The sequence below is a fragment of the Petaurus breviceps genome, unplaced genomic scaffold (assembly GCF_028583685.1).
Source record: "Petaurus breviceps papuanus isolate PSGF00001 unplaced genomic scaffold, PetGlider_PUasm1.0 287, whole genome shotgun sequence".
Taxonomy (NCBI): Eukaryota; Metazoa; Chordata; class Mammalia; order Diprotodontia; family Petauridae; genus Petaurus; species Petaurus breviceps.
In genome coordinates, this window is record NW_027186029.1 from 1,464,531 (window position 1) to 1,475,709 (window position 11,179).

At 44.0% G+C, this 11,179-nt stretch overlaps 1 protein-coding gene across 3 annotated transcripts in view; it reads left to right on the forward strand.

The window, feature by feature from the left end:
• Positions 1–11,077: 11,077 nt before the first annotated feature.
• LOC138167679 (zinc finger protein 420-like) overlaps positions 11,078–11,179 on the forward strand; it is a 14,375-nt gene continuing 14,273 nt past the window's right edge. For 2 of the 3 annotated variants that reach the window (XM_069096618.1, XM_069096619.1), the window contains exon 1: positions 11,078–11,167. The gene's annotated coding sequence lies outside the window, so the exon portion shown is untranslated. The remainder of the gene's footprint in view (positions 11,168–11,179) is intronic. The other variant, XM_069096624.1, reaches the window with a different exon arrangement.

Sequence of the window (11,179 nt, forward strand, 5' to 3'; positions counted from 1 at the left end):
GGTCAGTGGCTCCCTGGAACACCAACTCTGATAGAATCCATGGAAAATCGCCCTCTGCCGCCAAAGTCATCTCTTCGTTCTACTAACCCACACATAAGACACCGTGTTCTCGTTCCATCGTGCGTTCTTCAATATTTTGGCCTAAATGAGGGGTCATTTAGTTAAGAGACTTTCCCAGGTATGCTTTGTGCTTATCAAAAATAACATAATGGTTAAACAGCCGGTGTCACTTTGTGTGTGGGTAGGTCATATGAATTTAATGACTTTATCGTCCGTAAACGACTTAAGCCTGTCAGTGCAGCGCTCTGTAATCCTGAGAAACTGAAAACGTCCCGCATTGCACGATGGGAAGGAGCGGTGTGTGTGACTGCGCCCTGCACAAAAGTGCGGAGGCTTCCCTGGAGGGGACAATGCCCGAAGGACCGTGGCTGCTTGGGGAAGTGAGCAGAGGGCGACACTAGTGGCGTGGTTTTGTAACTGGTTTCTTAAGGTGGTTGCACCCTTAAAATCCCAAGTTAAATACTGTCTGGGTTCATATATTTTATTCTTATTTGTGTAGTTCAATGTTGAAGGCTAGGATTTTAAATGGTTGTTTTCCATTTAAATGTTACATTTCATTATAAAACCTGATTATAGTATTATGAAGTTTTGAAATATATATAACGAAGACCTCCAAACTTAGAATGGTCCCAGGGAAAGCGGCACAGAGGCTGGCCCCCAAAGCGTACTGCCTACACTGGCCATCCTTCCCCTGGGACTCAAGACTCTGCCCCCTCATTTCCCGGTCACACCCCCTCCCCCTCCCTGGAAGCTTCTCCCTATGTCTTATTCCCTCCCCCGCCCCCCATGCACACATACTCCCCGTTGGGATGGAAGCTCCTTGAGGACAAGCAGCCCTTGGAACAGAGCCTGGCTCGTACATACTGAGCTGGGTAGCACTGCTTTGGCGGGGCTGGCACCTAGAGGCCTGAACGCTTTCAGGGAGCTGATTTTTGAGGGGAAGGAGGAAGCCACGGGAAAGTGCCGGGGGATGATGGAGGGTCGGGAAAGGCCAAGCCGGAGCTGGGGCTGGAGGTGGGAGGCTGCAGCACGTCCGCGTCATTGTCCCCACCCTGCCCAGAGGAGAGCCGTCACCGCAGAGCTCCTGAGACGGACCCCGGCCACCGTCCCGCCTAGCTGGGTGAGCCCGGGGCCCCCTGCTTACCGGCTGCGGGACCCTGGGCAGGTCGCTGCCTCTCTGCAGCTGGTTCTCCCGCAGCCCCCACCTCGATAGGCTGTTGGGAGGATTAAAGGAGCTATTGGCAAAGTCCTTAGCTCAGTGCCCGGCACACAGTAGGTGCTTAGTAAACGTCTCATCCTGTTCCCTTCCAGTCAAATGCCACGATCGGGGTAAAGCGCCCGGTGAGCCCCGGCATCCAGTGTAAATAAAGAGCGGTCATCACTAATGATGGCCCCTTCACTTGTGTGGCCCCCTGCCCGGGCCCTCTTCCCCCCACCCTCCACCCTGGCCGTGCCCGCCGAGACTGCCGCAAGGACCCATCTCCCGCGCAGGCTGAATGAGGACGAGCCCCTCACTCAGCCTGGGCGGGTGCCAAGTGCTCCGCTGAAGTGCCTGCCCGCGCCGGGCTGCGGGGCGCACGGGCTGCGGGGCGCACGGGCTGCGGGACGCACGAGATGCGGAGCCATGGAGAGGAAAGGGGAGCGGGAGACCCGCCTTTCCCGGCAGAAACACAGTGGGGCTGTGCCAACCCAGGAAGGGCTGAGCCACGCCCGCTAATGGGGGGAGTCGGGGGCTCGCGCCGATCCAACCAGGACGTCCTGGCGGAGGGTACAGAAAGGTCCCCTACATTCCAGGGGCCGAGACTCCAAACAGCACCCGCTTCCCTCGTACCCCCTCCTCTCCCTCCCAGCACCCGCGGGATGCTGGGCGCCCCCCGGCCCGGTCTTTCCAAGGGGGAGGGGCAGACCCTGGAGCCACACCCCCCCCCCCCCCCGCCCCCCATCTCAGGGGGTGAAGGAGCTGGGAGAGTGTGAAGTTAGCTCCCTTTTGACGCCCCCCTCTCCGAGCACAGCCGCAGAGAGCTTCCTGCGCACACTCACATGTGACCTCACATAACTGGATATGAGTTGTGATTGGTGAAAAATTGCTACTTAAAATAAAAAGCATTTAAGACTATATTTAATTTACATATTCTTATTTTTTCTTTCTATAGCAAAATTTCTATGATAAGAATAATTGCTAAGATATAAACTCTTTTGTGTTACCTTTATGGGAAATCTAATACTATTTTTCACCAAGAACCAGAATATATACAGAAATTTATATAAACGACTAATATCCCCATTGTTTAGAGAGATCCGAATACTAATAGCTTTTATAGGTACTTTGATCAGCTTCTTAATGCTTGCCAATATAAAGATTCGATTACTATGCCTTTTTTGACTAAGAAACTTTGTGATATTTAAGAATTCTGCAATAGTTTGTCAATAAATGCCTTGAGAATCTATGTTACTTATGTTACAACAATTTGGTTGAAATGAATCTCAATCTTAAAAGCTATGGTTTTGCATTTAGTTAAAAACCAGAGCTATCATTTAAAAACTTTACAATTAATTTTCTTCATGAAAGTTTAGTGATCATTGATGAATTTTACAAGTCTTTTGGATAAAGGGATACATTTTTAAACTTCTTTTCAATCCCTAGTATGACTTTTAGGAGGCCTACTAAGACTTTTCATTTCCAAGACAATTTATAGCTAAGTTACAGTAAAGTAGAACAGATTCTGCTGTTTGGATTTCAATGTATAGTCATTCCAGGGCCTAGGCAGGAGTTAAAGTAGTGTCTGAACTTATTATAGGTAAAAGATTCAATTTCTGAAGTATCTCTTTCTTCCAAAATTAATATAATCAGAGTATAAACGAACTTTGTGAAACAAGGATCTAGGTCTACTAGTCAGCTGTAAAGTTCTAGTCAGGAAATTCTTTTGTCTATCAGCTTCCTGGAAATGCAAGCTAATTAATTCTAATTATATTAACATTAATTCTAATAATGATAAAGTTATTAATATTCACTTTACTTCTGCCCACTAGGAACAGCTTTCTGATGTTATTATTGTTAAATGATTTTTCTTTTTCCCTTAATATTGTGTCAGATGGCAAATATTCAGTGTACGTGTGCCCACATATTGATACTGCGTAACTTAAACACACACAGTATACAGATCCTTTTAACTTTTTTCTAAGATTACAAACTCTCATAAGATAGAGGTCACAACCTATTTAACTCCTATTACAGCTCATTCCTCACTTCCTGGACCTCTTTATCAAAATAATGCGACTACTAATCAAAAAGTTTGAGTTTTTCCAACTCCTTTTTTCCAAAAAATTCATAGAACTTTGTTATCTCACTTTTATTTTCATCAAAATGCACACACGCTATATAAACAATTCCATGTTACTAAAAAACAGGCTAGACAGATTATTAAAAATTGCCTTTGATGTGTTATATACATTATATATTACACCTCCAGCTTCCTTTTACACAGAGGAAACGGTAAAAAAAAAAAAGGAATTAACCATATGTTACAGTCTTTTTCTTCAATGGGCATTCCAAAACAATTGAAAACTGATAATGCCTCCACCTACGCTAGCAAATCATTGCACTCTTTCTGTGATCATGTCAAATGATATTTATTACAGGCATAACCCTTATAATCTTGAAAAACAGAATAAAGATATTAAGCCTATTTATAAAATAAAAAGGGATTTGGTCCAATTCATTATAAAGGCAATTAGCTACTGCTTTATATACCCCCCCAAAAATTTTTTTGCATTGCTAAAAATAAGTACATTCCAGCAGTAAAATAATATGAAAAGGTGCATACTTCCCAAATGAAGGTCATCCAAACACAGATATGGGAAGGGCCTGCCTCTTAACTAATGGGGGAAGGGGGTGAGACTATGTTTATGTTTTCCAGAAGCCCTGGAACAACAAGTGTGAGTGCCTGAAAGAAATGTCAGGGCATATACTCCAGGTCACCCAGGAGATGAAAAGAGCTCCAGTAGCAGCAGAAGAAACCACGGAGACAGAACAGGGGAGTAAAGAAGAAGACGTCTCCTAATGCAGCCACTACACAAGACATCTATGCCCACATGGGGGCAAACTGAACATTTATTATATGAAGCCAAAGAACTGAAACCTGTTACCCCAGGATTTGTGTTTCTTGCTATGATCACTCTGACTTCAATACAAACTGACCTGGTTACATCCTGATTTAAGTCCTGAGACATATTCCCTTATCACATCAATTTTTTCATATATAACCTATAACTACATGTATTTGACCCCCTCAAGTCTTCTTTACTTCTACTAATGTGAATCATTTAGAGATGATATAAGTCAATACTACATTTTATTGGAATCTAACCTGCTTGTAGAACCACCCTCTTTTGGTTTCAGACTTTGGGGGAATCTACACCTTAAGTGATATATGATTTTCTAGCTACAAAAAGGACTTCTAATCACAGGACTAATTGCCACAGCCTCCCTCTTAATATCAGCAACTGTGTCTTCTATTTATTTACTAAGTGAAATACCAGCTGCTCAATTTTGACTAAAGCTTGGCTTTAAAAAACATGTAATTATGGATACACCTACCTATATATGACTCTTTTGTATGGAATATTATGCATTAATTGTGCTCTTACTCAATGTATAACTGGTAGAGATTTGTTGTAGTGATTGTTGAACAATCTTCATTTCTTTTTTCCAACTAATTTTAATTCTGTTACATAAAAATTTCTGATTTATTAAAAGAGGGGGGAAAGGTTTGTCAGACTTCTTGGTAATAGACCTACTGCCCTACTATTATTGATAATTTCAACCACTGTGTCTACAATTTCTCTATTCAGAAAAATCCCCGAAACTGCACAATATGTTAATGAATTATAAACAATGTTTCTGTAGCCTTTATAACACAACAGAATATTAGATAAGGATTTTTTGTATAAAACCAGTGTATTAGAACAATGCATATGGTATTTAGGCGATGAGTTAAAGGCCTTAAAAACTCAATTGTTATTTAGATGTGATTGTAAATACACATACATTTGCACAACTCTCTGATTCTAATGTTTTTTTTGGGACAAAACACATGTCCAACTTCTTGCTGTTTGATATATTTCAAATATTAGAAAATATATCAGAAAACATCCAAAATTGTCATCACTCTGGAATTGATCCAGGAACACTGATGACACAATATTGTTAACATTGTTGAAGTTATTTCCTTTTAATTTGATATCTATGATTTTACATATTTTACCTGTATTGATTATGTCTTATTTCTTTGTATAGGCCTTCCTGCAGTGACCAGACTGATAGCACAGCCTTTGTAACCATTATTGAGTTGATAACGTATGTTGAAAATGTATGAACATAACTTTTAAAGGTCAGGATTTAGATTGGAATACTACTTGTAGAAATTGTAATCTCACACAATGTATTATCAGATGTCAACAGCATGTAATGATGGTAGAACGCAAAATTGCTGTGTGACTGTTTCTATACTTGTGTTTGTGTAACCCCATATATTTGGAATAATGAAACTGCTGTTACTTGGAGTCAAACTAGAATATGTTTAGTGGCTCTTTGCATAGTTATAATCTTACCGGGGATATAAATGAATTATCCCATGTGACTGAACAAATTACACAAAGTCATATTTCAGGAATTGGTCCTGAAGATGTAGCCAATCGGATATTTCACTGGATAAATCAGATTCATCCATGTAATAATCTTAACTCTCTGTTGCTTCACTTTGTTCCAGTTGCATGCTGGCTGATGATATTGTGCCTTGTTGCACCTCTAGGGATTCTCGTGCTTGGCCGGTCTTTCCTGGCTTTGGGAACCGAGGTTCATGCTCTCAAGTTAGTTGTACAGAAAGGGGGAGATGTCGAGGGCCAGTTTCCAACCCGGTCCATACATGGGAAGAGTCTGGTCCAGGATTTCTCCCAAGCCAGCTCCCTATGAAGGCTGTATTATGTCTTAAGATTGGCTCACCATCTCTTCCTGACTTGGAGGAGTTTAGGACGTGATAACCAAGGAGTGACACAGACATAGATGCATGCTAGGGAACAAGGACATTGAAACATACAGATGTGTGTAAATGAACAAGGACATTAAACATTTTCTCATGGGAACCTAAGAGATAATTGCTTTACATTCATTATATAAACCCTGCCCTCTGATCAATAAATTGGAACTGCTATGACAGATTCTCACCTGGCTAGTGTCCATCATGCCACACTTCTCTGTTCGGCCTGTGCCCATTTTGATGTAGGCATCATCAGTCCACACTGAACTTCTGGGTTACACACCACTTCAAAGCCAAAAATCCTTTCAGGTTGTATGGGGTGATGAGGGCAGATACACCTGGTTCCTGGTGGCTATCACTCTCCTGGCACAGGACTGCTCCCAGCTCCTCCAGGCTGGTATCTGAGTGTAGGACGAAAGGTTAATTTGGATCCACCTGGGCCAACGTTGGTGCATGTGGGAGGCAGCTGAGTTTGTCTACTCATCAGTCTTCAAAGGGCTTTGTGGGTTTGAAGCCAACTTTGCATTTCTTCCTCTTCTGCATTTGGATCTCTTCAATCATGTGCTTCAGGGAAGTCATTCAGTAGTTTCACAATATCAGCAAAGATTTTAAATTTGAAGCACTTGCAAAATTCTAAAAACAATCTTAATTCTCAAAAGGTCTATAGAAGGAGCCAGGTCAGGATCACTTCTTTCTTCTTCAGATTGCTCCTCACATCTTGTTGAGACACTTTGCAGCTCTGAAAAACTGTTAACTTATTAATGGGTTATACCACCCTCTCTTAAGGATGTCATCAGGGGGCGGCCAGGGGGTGCAGTGACTAAGAGCACCGGCCCGAGTCGGGATGACCTGGGATCGAATCTGGGCTCTGATACTTAGCACCACACCCAGAAATAACTGGCTGTGTAACCTTGAGCAAGTTACTTAACCCACATTGATTATTTAAAAAAAAAAGAATATTATCAGTCTTTCTTGTTTTTCCAGTGTTTCTCCTAAAAATGTTGTCATGAAGCACACCAACATTTGCAGTTACACAACCAGGAACCAAGTTCATGTCTACTAGTTTCTTGGTCGGTTTCTGGGAAATGGCAAGTTCTACCTAAAATGTCTTGGTGGCATTTTTTCAAACTAGTAAAATCCAGGTGTGCAAATGAAAGCAGTTCTCCCTTTGTCTTATTCTGTCTTAGGAAGCTGGCAGTAGCCACTGTGCAAGCCTGACACTACGAACCACTGGCTTCTAATAGATAACACCATGTATGTGGAGCTTTTGGTATGGTGTACTGATGCACTTTGGTTTTTTGTTTTGTTTGTTGTTTGTTCTTTCATTGGTTTTTCAATTTTTTATTCATTTTGAACTTAAACACAAAAAGACAAAGAAATTTCCATGTACATAGCACAATACAAAAAGAGGATTCATTATGAAACTATATGTCTCCATTTCACACTTTACTTTTTTGGAAAAACTATGCAATAAATACTACATACCATTTTCAAAGGCGCCCTGCCTTCTTCTGCTTTCTTCTGAGTTTTCTTCTCTGCTGTGCACTTTTTCCACCTCTCTCCCCACCCCACATGAGAGACCACCATTAGGTGCAGGTGTGTGTGTGTGTGTGTGTGTGTGTGTGTGTGTGTGTGCGAAACCATACTACACATACTTCTATTTATCAGTTCTTTCTCTGGAGGGTGGATAGCATCTTCCTTCATAGGTCCTTTGTAGTTGATTTGAATATTTATAATACTTAAAATAACTTAGTTGCTCACAGTTGTTCTTTGAACAATATTTTTGTTACTGTATACAGTATTCTCTCGGTTCTGTTCATTTCATGCAAAATTTTCCATGATTTTTAAAAAGTCAACCAGTTCATCTTTTCTTATAACATAGTAGTATTCCACACTGGTCCACTTCGGTTGTTTTTTAAAAGCCCAAGAGTCTACATATATTGATTATTTTCTATTCCTTTGTACCATTGCTACAGGGGATGTATCCAGGCTACTAGACCCTGTGAAGATGCCCTTGGATAGCAAATCCTTGAACCGGTTTCTGAGGTCATCCAACAAAGGAATTTTTCTACATAGTTCTCAGAACAATTGGCAGCTGGTGATCTGGACCTTGGGAGTTAGTGCTTGGGCACCACTGAGATCCCACTAATGTGGAAAGAACACAGGTATCATCCTGCTCAACTTCTGTCTTAGCCAGTCCTTTCATTCTTCTGGGAATGGAGAATCTAATTTGCAGTCTAATTTCTTGGGATTCACATCTGTGTTTAAGAACCAATGTTCTTGTGGTGTTAATTTGCACCACTTTTCCCAGGAAACATCTATATGGGCTACAAGATAGGTGATAGGTGCAGACATGGACACAGCAAGGCAATGTTGTCTTTTGTCCTCCTGACACTAGCAACTTCCTTGGAAAACTGCAAGCTCATCTTGATGTATCTGAGAAATGAGTAATTTTCTTTTTTGCTTAAGTCCTCCCTTTGAAAGAGTATAAGGGAATTTTTCCAGATGCCTCTTCTAGAGTAACTAGAGCGTGATGGTGCCTTGCTGGCCAGATGGTGCCATGATTGTTTCCTGTTATCCCAAGTCCTTTTTTCACTGTCATCTCTGTGCAGGGAACTAGAGGTCAGGGGCAGTTGACCAAGAGTGAATTGATGATGACATTATGCTCGTCTCTTTTAGGCTCCAGGGAGACCTCCTTCCCTTGCTTCCATTACCCCCTTCCTCACCTACTATCTAGATTTGCCCATGCCTACCTCAGGAACCATGATCAAATCATGTCATTATTCCTGGATGAGAAGTATCTATCTACTCTCATGGCCCCACTCGCCATCAAGTGACTTTCTGGACCCAAGTGCCCCCTTCTTAGTCATCCCTTTTCAATGGGTATTGTTTCCCCCATTAGAACATAAGTTCCTTGGAGGCAGGGCTGTCATTGCTTTTGTATTTGTATCTCTAGTACTTAGCACTGCGCTTGGCATACTTGTTCAGTCGTGTCCAACTCTTCATGAGGTTTTCTTAGCAAAGATACTGGAGGGGTTTGCCCTTTCCTTCTCCAGCTCATTTTACAGATGAGGAAACTGAGGGCAACAAGGTGAAGTGACTTGCCCAGGGTTGCACGGTAAATGTCTGAGGCCAGATTTGAACTGAGGAAGATGGGTCTTCCTGATTCTAGGCCTGGCTCTCTATCCACTGTACGACCTCGCTGCCCATATAGTAAGTACAGTAGACCCTCAGTTTAAGGATGTAATTCGTTTTGAGATTCAATTTGTCATGCTATTTGTTCACATTGCAAAGCAAATTTTCCCATAGGAAATGATGTAAAGTCGGACAATTGGTACCACATCCCCAAAAATATTCATATAAAATAATCATTTATAATTTTAAATAAGTTTTTTTGTCCCTAGTGCACCTGAAATGCAACAGCAATGATTACTACACAATATAAACCAAAACCAAAACAAATTAGCTTGCATTTTACCTTTGAGAAGAGCTGTGGCTGGCATGAGGGAGATGAGAGGGAGGAGGAGGAGGAGGAAGGGTTTTTGCTTGGAAGGAGAAGCTCCTTCCATGAGAACATCAGGGATTTCAACATCATAAGTGTTCTCTCTGGCTCAGTGAGTAAGAACACCGGCCCCAGTGTCAGGATGACCTGGGGATCGAATCCGGGCTCAGACACTTAGCACCACACCCAGAAATAACTGGCCGTGTATCCTTGAGCAAGCTACTTAACCCCAATTGCTTTAAAAAAAAAAAAAGTGTTCTCTCTTATGCTATTTTCTCTAAAAGTAAGACTAACACTACCGTTTTCACTCATTTTTTGTTCTTTAGAATCACTTTCATGTTATGACTCAGTTTTTTCTTTACGTTTGCTCTGACTGGGAATCTAAGGACGCTTGTTTTCCATGCTTTTTCAGAATGTTATGGAAATGGGGCACTGCATTATCATCATAAATATTTGTGGCTCTCATCGCTAGTCTTTTCCCCATCGGAAACACCTCCCTAATCTCCCCCATGTTCCCTTGTTTGACACATGAAAGCGAAACCCTCCTTGCTGTAGTCGTGCCAACCCTTCATGAGCCGTCCAAGGCCAAACATGTCTGTCCTGCAAGTCGGATTCTGTGGAAAATCTCCCTCCCCCAGGGAAGCTCACGTGAGCCAGGTTGGTGGCAAAGCTTTCCTTCCTTGAGCTGATGCTCCCCACAGCGCCCTGTGCTCGGGGTAACCCCAGCCCGCGCATGGTCCGCCCTCCCGCCGCTCCGTGTCCTCCGTGCCACGCGGCCCAGACCCGGGCGGCTCAGCCAGCTCATTCTGATCGTAAACAGAGGCAGTGGAGGCCAGAGTAAATGGGTGTGTCCGATCAGATCTATCGATCTGCCAAAACAAACTGAGATTTGCGTTCCTCTTGTGCACGAACAGACCCTCCCCTTGTTTTCACAGAGAATCGCGCTCCTCTGCTTTCGGGGTGACCTCCCCACGGCGCCTCCCCGCAGCCCCCACCCCGTGGATGAGGGGCGCCCTAAAGCCCATCAGACCCAAAGCCGGCCTTCAGCACGACGCCGCCTCGGCGGGGCGGCCTCTCGCCACGCTGGCCGCCCCCCAGGCTCCCCGAAACAGCCGACGTCATGGGGCGTAACGGCGACGGGGCTGGGAGACCCCGGTGCGGCCCCTCCCAGCCCCCGCGGGAAACCGCCCTTCTTTGCAGGGCCTGGTTCACAGTAGGCGCTTGGTCAGTGCTTGCTGCGGACGGGGCTGGGCAGGGGGTGTCCAGGCTCCAGGTGTCCACGCCCAAGGCAGAAAGAGCGTCGCTGAGAAGGGCAGTGCCTGGACGTCCACGTGACCGGGGGAGGGGGGGACCAAATGAGTTTTTTCCTCCTTGGAAACTCAAGTCATGCGCACAAGTCGCCCTGGTTGCCGGACTACATTTCCCATGAGACACTGCCCGGCAAAGTCCCAGAAACAAGCGACCGGCCTGGGCGTGGCTGGGATAGCCCTTACGTCACTTCCGGTTGCTGTTCCGCACCCTGAGGCCCGCAGCTTGACGCTTCCGGCCGACTCTGAGGAGGGTCCTCCGGGTGAGTGAGTGC